At 47.2% G+C, this 17,774-nt stretch overlaps 1 protein-coding gene and 1 pseudogene across 17 annotated transcripts in view; one reads left to right on the forward strand and one right to left on the reverse strand.

Moving 5' to 3' along the window:
- dtna (dystrobrevin, alpha) overlaps positions 1 to 17,774 on the reverse strand; it is a 513,111-nt gene that overhangs the window by 355,656 nt on the left and 139,681 nt on the right. The gene's annotated exons all lie outside the window — the stretch shown is intronic.
- The window catches only part of LOC140386071 (spermatogenesis-associated protein 4-like), a 2,766-nt pseudogene continuing 1,121 nt past the window's right edge, over positions 16,130 to 17,774 (forward strand).

A 17,774-nucleotide genomic window follows, 5' to 3' on the forward strand; every position in this document is an offset into this window, starting at 1 on the left:
CCAAAAGGGTGTTCCCCCTGGACACGGATGGAAAAAGGAGAGGAAAGTGGCCGGATTGCAGCGGATCCTTTGGAGCAGCGGCAAGGAAGGCAAGCAAAAACCAAGATGGCGTCGGAAGGTGGCAGTTTCATATGGGGCCCTGAACAACAAGAGTTTTTGAAACGCTGCGTGGAGGAGATAAAAAAGGAAATGAAGAAAGAGTTGTTGGCCCCGATATTACAGGCGATTGAAGGGCTGAAAGAGGAACAAAAGACCCAGGAGCAGGAGCTTCGGGTCGTGAAGGCGAAAGCAGCAGAGAATGAAAACGATATACAGGGCCTGGTGGTGAAGTCGGAGATACAGGAGGCACACCAGAAACGATCTGTGGAGAGGTTGGAGGCACTGGAAAATAACGCAAGGAGGAACAACTTAAGGATTCTTGGCCTTCCTGAAGGTGTGGAGGGGGCGGACGTCGGGGCATATGTGAGCACGATGCTGCACTCGTTAATGGGAGTGGAGGCCCCGACGGGTCCGTTGGAGGTGGAGGGAGCATACCGAGTTATGGTGCGAGGATCGAGGGCAGGAGAAGCTCCCAGAGCCATAGTGGTGAGATTTCTCCGTTTTAAGGATAGAGAAATGGTCCTTAGATGGGCGAAGAAAACTCGGTGTAGTAAATGGGAGAACGCGGTGATCCGCGTCTATCAAGATTGGAGTGCGGAGGTGGCGAGAAGGAGGGCGAGCTTTAATCGGGCCAAAGCGGTACTTCACAAAAAAAAGATAAAGTTTGGAATGCTGCAACCGGCAAGACTGTGGGTCACATATCAAGGGAGGCACCACTACTTTGAGACGGCGGATGAAGCGTGGACTTTTATTGTAGAAGAAAAATTGGAATGATTGGACTACGAAAATGAACGTTTGGACAAAGTGGTGGGTCGAGTGGGGGGGGGGGGGCGAAGAGGGATTGTATGATTAATCCTGCGGTATGGTAACTTTTCTTTCTCCCACAGGTGGTGATGGGGGAGGTGGGGAGGGAGAGGAGATGGGGCGTTGGCCATGGGAGGCGGGGCCAAGGGAGAGGCGCGGGCTTGGTTCCCGCGCTATGATAATTATGGCGGGAATAGAGAAGCAGGAAGGAGGGGCCGCCGCACGGGGCGAGCCGTGATCACGGGGGGAAGCCGAGGTCAGCCAGAGTTTGCTGACTTCTGGGAGCAACATGGGGGGAGTAATTACGCTAGCGGGGGGTCTAGCGGGGGGGGGGGGGAGGGGGGAATTACTGGGTTGCTGCTGCTGGGGAAAGGGGGGAGTGGGTACGGGAAAGGATGGGCGGGGGGGCACCGTCTGGGAGAAATACAGCTGCGTGGGAACTGGGCGAGAAGCTGGAAAAAGATGATGGCTAACCGGCAAGGGGGGGGGGGGGGGGGGGGGGGGGGGGTGGGAAGCCCCCCAACTCGGCTGATCACGTGGAACGTGAGGGGGCTTATCGGGCCGATAAAGAGGGCACGAGTACTCACACACCTTAAGAAACTTAAAGCAGATGTGGTCATGTTACAGGAAACGCACCTGAAACTGATAGATCAGGTTAGGTTGCGCAAAGGATGGGTAGGGCAGGTGTTCCATTCGGGGCTGGATGCGAAAAACAGGGGGGTGGCTATATTAGTGGGGAAGCGGGTAATGTTCGAGGCAAAGACTATAGTGGCGGATAATGGGGGCAGATACGTGATGGTGAGTGGCAAATTACAGGGAGAGATGGTGGTGTTGGTAAACGTGTATGCCCCGAATTGGGACGATGCCAATTTTATGAGGCGAATGCTAGGATGCATCCCAGACCTAGAGACCGGAAAGCTGATAATGGGGGGAGACTTTAACACGGTGTTGGAACCAAGGCTGGATAGGTCGAAGTCCAGGACTGGTAGGAGGCCGGCAGCAGCCAAGGTGCTTAAGGATTTTATGGAGCAGATGGGAGGGGTGGACCCGTGGAGATTCAGTAGACCTAGGAGTAAGGAGTTCTCGTTTTTCTCCTATGTCCATAAAGTCTATTCACGCATAGACTTTTTTGTGTTGGGTAGGGCATTGATCCCGAGGGTGAGGGGAACGGAATATACGGCTATAGCCATTTCGGATCATGCCCCACACTGGGTAGACTTGGAGATAGGGGAGGAAACAAGAGGGCGTCCACCCTGGAGAATGGACATGGGACTAATAGCGGATGAGGGGGTGTGCTTAAGGGTGAGGGGATGCATTGAAAAGTACTTGGAACTCAATGACAATGGGGAGGTTCAGGTGGGAGTGGTCTGGGAGGCGTTGAAGGCGGTGGTTAGGGGGGAGCTGATATCAATAAGGACACATAAAGGGAAGCAGGAGAGTAAGGAACGGGAGCGGCTGTTGCAAGAACTTTTGAGGGTGGACAGACAGTATGCGGAAGCACCGGAGGAGGGACTGTATAGGGAAAGGCAAAGGCTACATGTGGAATTTGACTTGCTGACCACAGGCACTGCAGAGGCACAATGGAGGAAGGCGCAGGGTGTACAGTATGAATATGGAGAGAAGGCGAGCAGATTGCTGGCACACCAATTGAGGAAAAGGGGAGCAGCGAGGGAAATAGGGGGGGTGAGAGATGAAGATGGAGAGACGGAGCGGGGAGCGGAGAGAGTGAATGAAGTGTTTAAGACATTTTATAAAAAATTGTATGAAGCTCAACCCCCGGATGGGAGGGAGAGAATGATGGAGTTTTTGGATCGGCTGGAAATTCCCAAGGTGGAAGAGCAGGAAAGGATGGGATTGGGAGCACAGATCACGGTAGAAGAAGTGGTGAAAGGAATTAGGAACATGCAGACGGGAAAGGCCCCGGGACCGGACGGATTCCCAGTTGAATTTTACAGAAAATATTTGGACTTGCTCGCCCCGCTACTGACCTTTAACGAGGCAAAGGAAAGGGGACAACTGCCCCCGACTATGTCAGAAGCAACGATATCGCTTCTTTTAAAGAAGGAAAAGGATCCGCTACAATGCGGGTCCTACAGACCAATCTCCCTCCTCAATGTAGATGCCAAGGTCTTGGCCAAGGTAATGGCAATGAGAATAGAGGAATGTGTCCCGGGGGTGGTTCACGAGGACCAAACTGGGTTTGTGAAGGGGAGACAGCTGAACACGAACATACGGAGGTTGTTAGGGGTAATGATGATGGCCCCACCAGAGGGTGAAACGGAGATAGTAGTGGCGATGGATGCCGAGAAAGCATTTGATAGAGTGGAGTGGGATTATCTGTGGGAGGTGTTGAGGAGATTTGGGTTCGGAGAGGGGTATGTTAGATGGGTGCAGCTGTTGTATAGAGCCCCAGTGGCGAGTGTGGTCACGAATGGACGGGGATCGGCATATTTTCGGCTCCATAGAGGGACAAGGCAGGGATGTCCTCTGTCCCCATTACTGTTTGCACTGGCGATTGAGCCCCTGGCGATAGCGCTGAGAGGTTCCAAGGGATGGAGGGGAATACTTAGGGGAGGAGAAGAACACCGGGTATCTTTATATGCGGATGATCTGCTACTATATGTGGCGGATCCAGCGGAGGGGATGCCAGAAATAATGCGGATACTTGGGGAGTTTGGGGATTTTTCAGGGTATAAATTGAACATGGGGAAGTGTGAGCTGTTTGTGGTGCATCCAGGGGAGCAGAGTAGAGAAATAGAAGACCTACCGTTGAGGAAGGTAACAAGAGACTTTCGTTACTTGGGGATCCAGATAGCTAAGAATTGGGGCACATTGCACAGGCTAAATTTGACGCGGTTGGTGGAACAGATGGAGGAAGATTTCAAGAGATGGGATATGGTAGCATTGTCAATGGCAGGGAGGGTGCAGGCGGTTAAGATGGTGGTCCTCCCGAGATTCCTCTTTGTGTTTCAGTGTCTCCCGGTGGTGATCACGAAGGCTTTTTTCAAAAGGATAGAAAAGAGTATCATGGGTTTTGTTTGGGCCGGAAGACTCCGAGAGTGAGGAAGGGATTCTTACAGCGTAGTAGGGATAGGGGGGTGCTGGCACTACCGAGCCTAAGTGAGTATTATTGGGCCGCTAATATTTCAATGGTGAGTAAGTGGATGGGAGAGGAGGAAGGAGCGGCGTGGAAGAGATTAGAGAGGGCGTCCTGTAGGGGGACCAGCCTGCAGGCTATGGTGACAGCCCCATTGCCGTTCTCACCAAGGAACTATACCACGAGTCCGGTGGTGGTAGCTACACTGAAGATTTGGGGACAGTGGAGACGACATAGGGGAAAGACCGGAGCACTGGGGGGGTCCCCGATAAGAAACAACCATAGGTTTGCCCCGGGGGGAATGGATGGGGGATATGGAATGTGGCAAAGAGCAGGTATAACGCAATTGAAAGATCTATTTGTGGATGGGAAGTTTGCGAGTCTGGGAGCGCTGACCGAGAAATATGGGTTGCCCCAAGGGAATGCATTCAGGTACATGCAATTGAGGGCTTTTGCGAGGCAACAGGTGAGGGAATTCCCGCAGCTCCCGACACAAGAGGTGCAGGACAGAGTCATCTCAAAGAAATGGGTGGGGGACGGTAAGGTGTCGGATATATATAGGGAAATGAGAGACGAAGGGGAGACTATGATGGACGAACTAAAAGGGAAATGGGAAGAAGAGCTAGGGGAGGAGATTGAGGAGGGGATGTGGGCAGATGCCCTAAACAGGGTAAACTCGTCGTCCTCGTGCGCCAGGCTAAGCCTGATTCAGTTTAAGGTATTACACAGGGCACATATGACTGGAACACGGCTCAGTAAATTTTTTGGGGTGGAGGATAGGTGTGCGAGGTGCTCGAGAAGCCCAGCGAATCATACCCATATGTTTTGGTCATGCCCGGCACTACAGGGGTTTTGGATGGGGGTGACAAAGGTGATTTCGAAAGTAGTAGGAGTCCGGGTCGAACCAAGCTGGGGGTTGGCTATATTTGGGGTTGCACAAGAGCCGGGAGTGCAGGAGGCGAAAGAGGCCGATGTTTTGGCCTTTGCGTCCCTAGTAGCCCGGCGCAGAATATTGCTAATGTGGAAAGAAGCCAAGCCCCCGGGGGTGGAGATCTGGATAAATGATATGGCGGGGTTCATAAAGTTAGAGCGGATTACGTTCGTCCTAAGGGGGTCGGCTCAAGGGTTTACTAGGCGGTGGCAACCGTTCGTCGAATATCTTGCGGAAAGATAGATAGGGGAGAACAAAGAAGGCAGCAGCAGCGGCCCAGGACTTGGGGGGGGGGGGGGGGGGGGGGGGGGGGGAGGGATGGGGGGGGGGTGGCCTGAGACAAGGCAGTTGCCAATTAGGGCTAGTTTTTATTTTTTGTTATTTAATATTTATTTATTTGTTGTTGTTTTTGTTTAAATTTAAAAAGGTCATTATTATCTGTATTGTTACAATGTTGTGTAAAGGATGCACAATGCACTGTGTTGGTTGACCAAAAATTTTCAATAAAATATTATTTTAAAAAAAAACTTGAAGCCACCCTAGTGCATCAAATATCCTTTATCTTTTCATTTTTATTAATATTTTCTTTGCCTTTCAATCATCCTCTGTATTGTTTGTCTGGGTGTGTGTTGTTATGGGCCAGGGTTTAGAAAACTCCAACGTATATTATGGAGTTCACCTGACCTACAACTGTTAATTAATTTTGGTTACGAGGAGCACAAGGGCCTACTTTTCAAATGTTATTCAACAGAGGCCTTAAGCACTTTTAATCAAAAACAAAGTTTATTCCACAAATTCAGTTAACATTTCTATAAACCCCCAGAGGCTAGTGTGAGGACGAACAGGACGACATCTGACTACTTCAGACTGCACCGCGGGACTAGACAGGGATGCCCCCTCTCTCCGCTGCTGTTTGCGCTGGCCACAGAGCCGCTGGCAATTGCTCTGAGAGCTTCAAGGGACTGGAAAGGGCTGGTCCGGGGGGGGGGGGGGGGGGGGGGGGTGGGGGGGGGGCGGGGGGGGGGGGGGGGGGAGTGGAACATAAAGTCTTGTCATACGCGGATGACCTGCTGTTATACGTGTCAGACCCAATGACAGGGGATGGACGGAATAATGGAAACCCTGAGGGAATTTGGTCGGTTCTCAGGATATAAATTGAACATGGCAAAGAGCGAGATGTGGGTAGTGCAGGCGAGAGGTCAGGAGAGTAGGCTGAGAGGGCTGCCGTTCAGGCTGGTAGGGGAAAGTTTCAGATATTATGGGATACAAGTAGCGCGAGACTGGGGTAAGTTGCATAAGCTAAACTTGTCCCGGTTGGTGGAGCAAGTGAGGGACGAGTTCCGGAGATGGGATGCGCTCCATCTGTCATTGGTGGGGAGAGTGCAGACGGTGAAGATATCGATTCTTCCGAGATTCTTGTTCAGATTTCAGTGTCTCCCCATTTTCATTCTGCCGTCCTTCTTTAAGAGGCTCGATAAAATTATCCTGGGGTTCGTTTGGGCGGAAAAGTCCCCACGGGTGAGGAAGGCGATGCTCGAGAGGAACCGAGGGGATTGGGGGCTGGCTTTGCTGAACTTTAGCAACTACTACTGGGCAGCTAATATAGCCATGGTAAGGAAATGGATGGTGGGTACGGGGTCGGTTTGGGAGCTGATTGAGGCTGCTTCGTGCAGAGGCACCAGTTTGGCAGCCTTGGTTATGGTGCCTCTGCTGCTCCCGCCGGCACGATACTCCACCAGCCCTATAGTGGTGGCGGCTCTATGGATCTCGGGCCAGTGGAGGAGGCATATAGAGGAAGTGAGAGCATCGGTTTGGTCACCAATTTGCGGTAACCACCGATTTGCCCCGGAGAATATGGACGGTGGGTTCCAATTATGGCGGAGGGCGGGGATTGCGAGGATGGGCGATCTGTTCCTGGAAGGGAGCTTCCCGAGCATGAGAGTGTTGGAGGAGAAGTTCGGGCTGGCGAGACGGAATGATTTCAGGTACTTGCAGGTGCAGGATTTTGTACGCAGATTGGTACCATCCTTCCCACGCCTCCCACCAAGGGGGATCCAGGACAGGGTAGTTTCCAGAGGAGAGGTGGGAGAGGGGAGAATCTCCGCCATTTATAAAGAACTAATGGAAGCAGAGGAGGCACAGACTGAAGAACTGAAGCTTAAGTGGGAGGGGGAGCTCGGGGGGGAGATAGAGGATGGCATATGGGCAGACGCTTTGAGTAGAGTAAACACGACCGCAACATGCGCCAGGCTCAGTCTGATCCAGTTCAAGGTCGTACATCGGGCCCACATGACGGTTGCCCAGATGAGCAAATTCTTTGTGCTGGAGGACAAATGTGCTAGATGTGCCGGAGGACCAGTGAACCATGTACACATGTTCTGGACGTGTCCTAAACAAAGGGGGTACTGGCAGGGATTCGCGGACCTCATGTCCCAGGTATTGAAAACTAGGGTGGCAATAAGTCCTGAGGTGGCAATTTCTGGGGTTTCGGAAGATCCGGGAGTCCAGGAGGAGAAAGAGGCTGACGTCTTGGTCTTGGCCTTTGCTTCCCTGGTAGCCCGGCGACGAATACTGTTGGCATGGAGGGACTCAAAGCCCCCGAAGTCTGAAGTATAGCTTTCGGACATGGCGAGCTTTCTCGGGCTGGAGAAAATTAAGTTCGCCTTGAGAGGATCGCTGTCAGGGTTTGCCCGGAGGTGGCAGCCATTCGTTGACTTCTTCGCGGATAATTAATCGTCAGCAGGGGAGGGGGGGGGGGGGGGGGGGTTAGGGTAGCGTAGAGTAGGGGGTTGCTTAGGCAGGTTCTTGTGAGAGGGAAGCCGATGCTTGCATTATGTCTTATTTGCTTTTTGTACACTATGGTATAATGTTGCTGTTTTATATGCCAAAATTACCTCAATAAATTTGTTTATTTAAAAAACCATTTATAAACACACAGTAAGCATTTTATCAACTACAAACATAAATACCCCACACAGCTACAGTACTCTATATATAATAACCATAAATAACTTCCCTTTCAACTGTTTCAATTTGATAACAATATCCACTAAACCAGGAAAACCCTTTTACCGAAAATGTAGGTTTGAATTATTTCCAGAAAACAGTTATCACTTTTAAATTATCAAGTGATCTGGACACCTTTTAACTTGCAGAGAGAGAGAGAGAGACCAAAGAAACCTTCTTTGTCTGAATCCAGTTTCCAACCATGTAAACCAAAAGTAAAACTGAGAGCCACAGCCAGCTCCCAGCTCAAAACAAAAGTAAAAACCAGAGCCACAGCCCAGCTCCACCCACACATCACTGCAGCCATTTGAGAAGACAAAGGGACACTCCCATGACAGTGTGTAGAGAGAGAGTGGGGGTAGTTAGAAAGGGGGAAGGTGATTTGGAAAGGGCATTAGATAGTCAGTTACATTTTCCTGTCAGTTACATTTTCCTGTACGTTTAATTATAATACTGTACATAATAAAAGGTTGCTTGTGTTAAAGTTACAAACCTGATGACAGCAGTTTATTGAGCTTACCCACGGACCTCTGGGATTTTAAAAGAACATCTAATTTCATTTGTGTTGCGACTTCGGTTAAGTGGGACTGGAATTCACCAAGGGTGTCATGACATGGCGGATTATCAATTAGGCTTGTAAATGAGCTAATTTATATCAATTATCCCTGAGCCCATAGGAGTTTAGTGGTGGCTCAGGGATTTCATGTCTCCAGAAGGCTGTCAGGGGCATGGCATCAGTCAGGGGGATGACTGCTGAAAGCCACCCCCTTGCCCTTGCCTCCAACCACCCTTGCTCCATTTCCCACGAACCTCTCTCTGTGGCCCTCATTCCGCCCTCACTCACCTGAGGCTGGATCCCTTGCTAATCTTAGGCTCTTCCCCGAGTGCATCAGCAGGAATACTTATTTGTACTATGTTTGGAAAATCCTTCATACAAGCTACACAATTTTAGAACTGGTTACCCATTTCCATGCCCAGAGCAATCAAGGCAACCCAGAAGTTCAACTAAATTTAACCCCATAAGATGCAGGGTGAACAAGTTATCGATGTAACCCTATTCTTAACATGATTCAGATTGTTAAAGTAGTTCATGAATCAATTTATATGTACTTCAGTGCTTCTCATGCCAGGAATGGTGTACTGGTTTGCAATTTTAATACAATTTTCATTCAATTTTATTCTTCTCTTAATATTCCATCCATCACTTCCTTGTTACCTGTTGAATATGTTTGATTATTATGTTATTACATGATTTTTACCTGTTTGCATGTTTTTAAACTGATTACTTAGGTTATATAAGAAATTGTTGATGCAAGCTTCAGCTACACTGCACTTCAGCCTTCGGACTGTGAATGCGTTTCTTGGAAAATATACGTTTTTTAAAAATTGCAGTCATTAAGGTGGGGGAAATAACATCAGGGTCAGTGTTTTCTTTCGCGCTTTTGCATTCATTGGTCACAACAGGTAATCACAGGTCAATTATATTATGCCTTGGAGAGGCTGGTAAGTCGAGTTCTTCCTATATCTGCCATTACTCCCTGAGCTTTCATAGGGGAGACTGCAGATGATCTTGCAGGATGTCCTTGAGCAATTCTGGGATTTGAGGACTCAGCTTTGTACTGTATCACCGTGACCTTATTGTTAAAGATTGCTGGTGGTTGAGTGATAGAGGTTTGAAGCAGCAAGTATTGTATTAAGGTTAGTAGTGTGGCTGGTAGGAGACGGCATTTGAAGATACATTCACTGACCTTGACCTGTCTTGTGAGATCATTGAGCTTTTTCCAGTACTGCAGTCAGGTCAATATGTTCATAGTGTATCACAATGGCATCCTGCACCCTCCAGCACCCAACCACTGCAATCCACCTCCTATGCTAAGGTCTCCAATGCTGCATCTGAGAATCTAAGAGCTTTCTCTCTGGGTTGTCAGTTCATTGTTCAGATTTATTCCTACTTCTGACGAATGTGATATAAAATAGTTACTTTAGAGATACTAGTTAATGTAATGTAGAAATAAGCCACTTTGATTCTGGCAGATAGAGACAAAGGGATTGAGACCACATGGAAAAAGCAGGAAGAGGTGTGTCTATGAGAGTGATGCTGCATTGATAGGGGCCAGAGAAAGGGATTGGAAGTGAGCCAATCAGAAGGGATATAGGCTGACCTATGGGCGTCGAGTATGTGAAACTTGATACCATTTGAATTGATTTGCAGAGATCCCTTTGTCTCTTTGTTCATTCGCTTTCTGGAGTGTAGGAGACGGGATGTCTCTTATGTTTCCGTAAGATGAATCAAGCTTGCAAGCTAAATAAATAACTTCTTTTTACGTGCAAATCCATCTCAACTTTTATTGAGGCCAGACTGACGGAGAAAGAAATTTGGGAATCAACACTTCAAAACTCTTCTGCATCCACTTTCAGCAACAATTGCAGCCAGAATGCACCTCCCCTTTAAGGGAGAAGTTTGAGAAGTGCAGTATAATTTTCATTGGAGCTAGTCTCACACAACTCTGGATCCCTTGTTGAGCTTGCAACTGCTTAGCAGTGTGTTTAATGTTGGGCAGTGTGCCACAATCAAATAGACGAGCAGGCAGCACAAGATTTGTGCACTGTTTGCATCACTTCAACCAGCTATGAAGTAATCATTTATCTTCACTCTCCATACCCATTAATGGACCTCATCAAATTTTTAGGCCTGAAACTTTAAGAAAAATACTGTTTGTTAACTTGGTTATCCGCTGAATGGTGCAATACACATTTTGGCCATGAGATTATGCAGTTTCAATAAACTATATTTAACTCAACATTTAAACATTCCATTTCACTCCATGAAGTTTTAGGTATTTGAAATGTACACAAAATTATAAAAACATTCATTATAATTAGCATTCCTAAAATACTACATCTCCATGTTCTACAACCAGAAATATTATCAGACTAAGAAGGAATTTAGCAGAAGATAAGATGTATATGTTTCTCTCCCTCTCTCTGTGAGATATTTCTCCTGTCTCTCAGATCTATTTCCCTGCATTGCACCAAGTTTATTTGAAATTCTTTGTTTAATTTCTACATTGACAATCAAATACATACTAAGCATTCTTTTGGTAAAGTTATCATTTTAAGTTTATTTACGTTATTTTAACATATCTCACCACCAGCACCTCCACGGACCTGTCCGTATATATTACCTTAGGACCTTGTGATTTAGGCTGCATTCCCTTCCTTCAGGCACTGTCGTTGGACTTAGATTTGGATTTGATTTATTGTCATGTGTACCAAAGAACAGTGAAAAGTATTGTTCTGTGAGCAGTCCAGTCAGATCATTCCATACATGAAAAAACGTAGGACGTGCATAAATGCACAATGGAAATACATAGGGCTGGATTCTCCATTTGCGAGTCCAAGTGCTGACACCAGCGGAGCATGAGTGATCTTTCAACCCAATTCAGGTACCGGTGAGGGATTAGCACAGGCGCTGACTGATAATCCCGCCACCCGCGCCAAAAAGGCTGGAAAATGGCCGGGACCCGGGCCGTGCATGTGCACGACTGACGACCTGCACCGGTCGCGCCGTACAGCATGGCACCGGCCGTGTGCGACCCCAACCCACCATCCGCGACCCCACAGCCCACCCGCTGGCCAATCCCCACCAAACCCCCAGGCCTTGCAGAAGCCCCCCCCGGCCAGAGGCACAGATCCCGGCCAAGTGTGGCGGCGCTGGACACAGTCCGCAGCCATCACGTCAGTACCCGCACGATTGGGACCACATGTGGTCCACGCCGTCGGGAACCCGACCCATCGGGAGCGGAGCATCGTGGGTCGGCCGGTCGATTATGCGCCAACGCCGTTGAAATGCCGCATCACGATGAAATCAGTTTGGAGGGGGAGGAGCAGTGCGGACCTGCATCAAACAGGCGCGGCCCCCGATTTCAGCGTGGAAATCCATCCTCCGCCCGATCGCCAAACACGATTTCAGCGTCAGGCTACAGAGAATGCCGCCTATAGACACAGACAGCAGGGGCAAGATTCTCCAACAATGGGGCTATGTCCCCATTCCCGCAAAAAAACGCACGCGAATCACCCTGGACTTACCTGGAGTAAGTCCAGGGTGATTCTGCGATTTGCAGGGGGCTAGCAGGGCCCCGGAGTGCTCCTCGCAGCTCCGGCTGCCGATACAGGGCCCTGCACCTCCGGTCGGGGGTCCGTGCATACACACGGCGGCGGCCTTTGCCGGGCGCCACGCGCGACATGGCCGACCCACATGCAGACCAGCACCAAGAAGATAGGCCCCCCCAGATCTTTGAATATGCTGCCCACTTTGCCAAGGCAGTGGGACTTGTAGTCAGAGTCAATGGATGGGAGGCAGTTTCATGTGATGGACTGGGCTGTGTTCCCGACTCTCTGTAGTTCCTGCTTTTGATACTCAGCGTCCCTGTTTTTCAACCCTCTCCCACACCTGCCACCCTAAACTTCTCTTCACCAACCCCATCCCATTCAGGTTTTCTGGTCTTCACATTGAAATTTGTCAGCAGCCAATCTATCGGGCCTCAGGTCAATTGCCCTTCATGTTTGAGTTGCTTGTCCACCTCCCCCCATAGCCCCTGCCATACTCCTACTTCTTTACCATTATTAATTGTACCATTAAAAATGTGAGTAGGGACTGACAAATACGATCCTCCTTCTTATAAAAATGTATGAGGGACAGGAAAAAAAGTAGATCAATAGAATATGTAATGGAAACAAAATAAAGTACACTGGCACCAAACTATTTTTTAAAATATAAATTTAGGGTGTCCAATTCATTTTTTCCAATTAAGGGGCAATTTAGCGTGGCCAATCCACCTACCGTGCACATCTTTTTGGGTTGTGGGGGCGAGACCCATGCAAACATGGGGAGAATGTGCAAACTCCACACGGACAGTGACCCAGAGCTGGGATCAAACCTGGGACCTCGGCGCCGTGAGGCAACCGTGGTAACCACTTGCGCCGCCATGCCCTCGACACCAAACTATTTTAATCCCAAAGTATTCAATTCCCCAAAATGTTTTATCACCATTATTGTGAGATTTGGGTAGACAGGGCCTGGAGTCACTAAAATTTGAAGAATGAGAGAGGATTTAATTGAAAAGTATAACATTCTGACAGAGGTGGACAGACTGGAGGCAGGGGTGTTGTTTCCTCTCTCAGTCTCAGGATACAGGGAAGACCATTTAGAACGGAGATAAACAGAAATGTATTCACTCAGAGGGTGGTGGACCTATGGAATTCTCTACCACAGAAGGCTGTGGAGACCAAGTCATTGAATATATTTAAGAAGGAAATAGATAAGATTTCTGAGCTCTAAAGGTATCAAGCGACATGGGAAGAGCACTGACGTATGGCAATCAGATAGAGGATCAGCCACAATCCTGTTGAATGGTGGAGCAGGTTCAAAGGGCCCAATGGCCTACTCCTGCTCTGATTTTTCTATTGTGCTCTGATACCCAAAATCCTACATAGCCAGCGCTAGTGAAAGACCTTCAACCTACATGACACCTTTGCTGTTCTCTTCCATATCTTGCTGGCAGTGATTGAGGTTGATACTACTATAGATATGTAGAGTCACAGTTTCATAGTTATGTTGATGGTGTTGGATGTGCAGACTGTGTGGAGCCACTGGAATACCAGAGCTGCTTTACTGATTCTGGAGTGGATTTTGATCTCGATTTCACCCTCCCTTGAGATTTTGCTCCCTAGTTTGGGGAAGTGGTCACGTCCTCAATGTTCTGTTGCCCAATGATGATAAGAAAGCTTTGCTGCCATTTGTTAGTCATTGCCTTCTTGCAGCTGATGTGTAGACCAACCTTGTTGCCACTCACCTCAAGGCTAAAAGGAAATAGGAGCATAGGAATTAGGAGCAGATGTAGGCAATTCAGCCCTTCGATCCTGCTCCGCCATTCAATCAGATCCTGGCTGATCTCTTCCTGGTCTCATACCCATCTTCCTACCTGTTCCCCACAGCCCTTTAACCTGTTTATCATCAGAAATATATCTATCTTCCTCTTGAAAGCATTTAATGATTCAGGTTCCACCGCACTATGGGGCAGCGGTTTCCACAAATTCACCACGGTCGCGAAAAGTAGTTCATCCTCATCTGAGTTTTAAAACTACCGCCTCTCAACCTATATCCATGACCTCATGTTCTAGATTGTCCCAGAGAGGGAACACTTGGTCTATGTTTACTTTATCAATTCCTTTTAGTATTTTATATATCTCGAACAGATCCCCTCGCATTCTTCAAACATCAGCGAGTATAAGCCCAAACTGTTCAATCTCTCCTCATACGTCAACCCTTTCATCCCCAGAATCAATCTGGTGAACCTCCTCTGAACTGCCTCCAATGCCACTACACCGTTCCTCAAATAAGGAGACCAAAACTGGACACAATACTCCAGATGTGTGTTTTGTTATGCTCTTGACGTAACATAAGCTGCTTCCTTGATGTGCACTCTGACAAAGGAAGGTTCAGACTTGGAGATAGCTTTAACACATTTATTACTGTTAACGATTCTCCTACTTGGATTCGACTCTACTGTTAATCCTGCTATAGCTACTCAGACTATCTAACCAGTCTGCTTCAATCCATGTGGTGGGTGTGATGTTCAATCAACCCTGTGCCCGTAATCATGGGAGTGTCTCCACTGGAAAGAGACGGAGCATGTGTGATGTGTCCTTTTATATGGGTTGGTGTAATGCCCTTTGTGGTAGTGTCACCTCTGTATGTATCTTGAATGCCCATTGGACGGGTCCTATCTTACTGACCTATTGGTTGACTGTCTGTGTGTCATGTCTCTGGTGTTCCCTCTAGTGTCTAGCTAGGTGTAGTGTATGTACATTAACCCTTTGTGTACTTACAGTGATGTATATCACCACAATGTGGTCTCACCAACACACTTTCCAATTGCAACAACCCTTCTCTACTTTAATACTCCTATCCTTTTGCAATAAACACTAAAATTCCATTTGCCTTTTTTATTACATGTTGTACCTGCGTACCGATTTTCTGAGATTCATGAACAAAGACACCCAGATCCCTCTGCCGAGAAACATTTTGAATCTGCTTTCCATTTGGATAATAATTGGCCTTTCTATTTTTTTGGCCACTGTGGATAACCTCACACTTATCCACAATAAAATCCATCTGCCAAATTTTGGCCCATTTTCCTAGCCTATCTATATCTGTCTGTAAAATCTTTATCTCCTCTTCACTGCCTGCTTTCCCACCTATTTTAATATCATCCGTAAATGTAGCTATGTTACACTCTGTCCCTACTTGCAGAACATTTATACAGATTGTAAACATTTGAAGTCTTCTAGTGACAGTTTGCCAGCCAGAGAAGGACCCTTTTATCCTGACCCTCTGCTTTTTTGTCAGTCAACTAATCCTCAATCCAATTTAATCCTCAATCCAATTTAATACTCTGCAATCTCACCTTCTTGACCAGTCTTTTATGCGGCACCTTGTCAAATGTCTTCTGTAAGTCTCGATGTACCACATCCACAGGTTCCCCATTAACCATCTTGCTGGTTACGTCCTCAAAGAACTCAAGGAAGTTTCTCAAGCGTGACCTACCCTTCATAAAACCGTGCTGACAATGGTGGATTGAGCTTTGTCTTTCCAAATGTTCAGTCATCTCCTCCTTAATGATTGTTTCCAGCAACTTCCCAACCACAGATGTCAAGCTAACCGGTCCATAGTTCCTACTTTTTGTCTCTCTCCCTTTTTGAATAGGAACAGCACATTAGTGTGTTTCCAATTCACCGAAACCTTTCCAGAATCCAGGGAATTTTGAAATATCATAACCAATGCATCCACTATCTCTGCTGCCACCTCCTTTAATACCTAGATGGTCATGTCTTGGAATTCTTTGGCCAGCAGGGGATGTCATCTGTGAAATCCAGGACTAGAAACCAGTGGTGCTGATAAAATCAATAACGAAGAGGAAAAAGGAACGGGGAAAGTATGCAAGTATACCGTACTCCCGTGATGGTGTGTACATAAGATCCTGGCCATCACATAGAGAGACAGCATCACCAATGAGGAAATGCTAGAAGACTAGTCAGAGGTGCCTGCGAGACACTGTAACCGAGAGACTGATGAAAGCAGAACACATTCTTTGCCTCCCTGATGTATGTCCTGCCAGAGTGGCATTAGAATGGACACCACAAGACAGAAGAAGAAGACGGGGCCACTCAAAGAAGACCTGACAAAGTACATTTAAGGAGGACGTCCAAGAGAAGGGCATGGGCTGGAGCAAAACAGATTGTGATAGATTGGGCCCAATGGCGTAGCTGTGCTGCCCAATGTCCTGCATGGGACTAAGGGACTAAGTCTCAGTTAAGACTTTTATGTACTTTGTATGAGTGCTCTGATACATTTCTGTATTATTTGAGCACTCATCAAAGTACTTAAAACCTGGTTGACCATTATACATCGCTGTACTCCATCCTACCATTTCATAACACAATTATCCACCTATGTTTTCCACTGCAGCAAATTCCTGATTTTCACCACCAAAATGCAGGCAGCTTGCCATTGATTGGCTTTAAGCCATATCTGTGCTTTGAACTTGCAGTTGCGTAGCAGCATTAACTTCTCTTTATGCTTTTGCACAAGTTATTGGGCGTCTTCCTGACATTATTCATGGCCAAGATGCTGGGGCACAGCATTTACCCTTTTGGCAAACCTGTACGTTGGCGGTGAGCCACTTAGAAATTAACACTGAACTGAAGCACTTCTACCCTCTTAAGACAGCGTCTACAAATCTGGATAAAGACATTTTCATAAAACAAGCTTTTCTTGCCTGCGGTTGAGATACAGTAGCCCTGAGATTTTCACTTTTCACAACTGTCTAACGTCCCCTCAGATCATACATCCTCACTTAGTGATTATTTAGCCACTTTAAAACTGGAAAACTGGCAATAGGTTAGATTTTCAATGTTCACATTAATGCCCAATTAGTGAAATATTACTCCCATAATGTTTTAATGTAGAAGAATTAATAAGCATTAATAAACTGTTCAACTAGGAAAACTAACAAACCATTAAACAAGTGCTGGCCACTTAGTTGGTGGTGATGGTATGGTAGAGTGACGGATATGCCTGGCCATCAGATTACTGTTATGTTGATTCCTGAGCCCCGGGCCAGATCCAGTCTCCCACCTGAACACCCATACCCAGGCCCCTGCCGAAAGACAGACCATGTTCGCTCCGGTCCCGGCCAGAGCCGAACTTGCCGGGGAGGTCATCAAGAGTCTGCAGAGCCTGGACTTTAAATTCCCCTTCAAAAATGTCCAGACACCCTTTTGTAATTGTCATGTGAGAGTACCTTTAAGAAATGAGTGTTTGAGAAATGTACCTTTAAGAAATGGGTGTTTATCAGTGATGTCAGAGTGTGGGTGGAGCTGGGCTGTCTGTCTGCTTTCGTTTTAGGCTGTTTGCTGCAGGGTGTATTTTAGTTTCGTTTTCAGAGCTGGATAGCTGCAGTCACAGCCAGAAGGGGTATTAGTCTCCCTCTCTGTAATCTAAAAACTGTAAATCGATCCTTTGGTGATTTAAAACTAATAACTGCTCTCAGTAGTGACTTAAACCTGATGTGCTTCTGTTAAAAGTTATTTTTTAAGTCTTATGGATGTTAAAAGGACAGCTTAAGGATTACTTAGTGTTGTATTCTTTGAGGGTTGTTTTTGAATTACTGGTTGCTAAGATGGTCACTGTATTTTTAAAAAAGGTTAATTTGAGTTCATAGAATAAACATTGTTTTGCTTTAAAAAATACTTTTCCATTTCTGCAGTACCACA

This window comes from Scyliorhinus torazame, chromosome 11, assembly GCF_047496885.1.
Source record: "Scyliorhinus torazame isolate Kashiwa2021f chromosome 11, sScyTor2.1, whole genome shotgun sequence".
Taxonomy (NCBI): domain Eukaryota; kingdom Metazoa; phylum Chordata; class Chondrichthyes; order Carcharhiniformes; family Scyliorhinidae; genus Scyliorhinus; species Scyliorhinus torazame.